Consider the following 415-nt stretch of genomic DNA (forward strand, 5'->3'; position numbering starts at 1 on the left):
TATTTTTTTAAATTCACCAAAAATGGCCAAAATATGTCAGATGATTTAATTTTTTGACATTGTTTTAATCATATCCTAATAAAAAATTTGATATTTAGTTTAATGCATGCATAAATTATATTGAAAAAATATTATGTCTCATTTAAGGGGGCTCCTGGGTATAAATGATTTTTTTTTTCTAATATAGGATTTCGCTATATTTTTTCATAAATGAACTTTATCATATACTTAAAAGAAAAATGAAATAAAAAAATGGAGTCACCGTTCATTTAAGCTAAAATCTGCCTCTGGAAAAAGCATACATTTTTGTTAATGTCCTTTTTTTCTGTTGAACTAATAGGAGAAAAAGAGGAAATATCGAAAAAAAAAAAATAACCTAATATAAGAAATCGCTTAAATTTTACATTAATTTAGT

This window comes from Mytilus trossulus, chromosome 7 (assembly GCF_036588685.1).
Source record: "Mytilus trossulus isolate FHL-02 chromosome 7, PNRI_Mtr1.1.1.hap1, whole genome shotgun sequence".
In the NCBI taxonomy this organism is placed as follows: Eukaryota; Metazoa; Mollusca; class Bivalvia; order Mytilida; family Mytilidae; genus Mytilus; species Mytilus trossulus.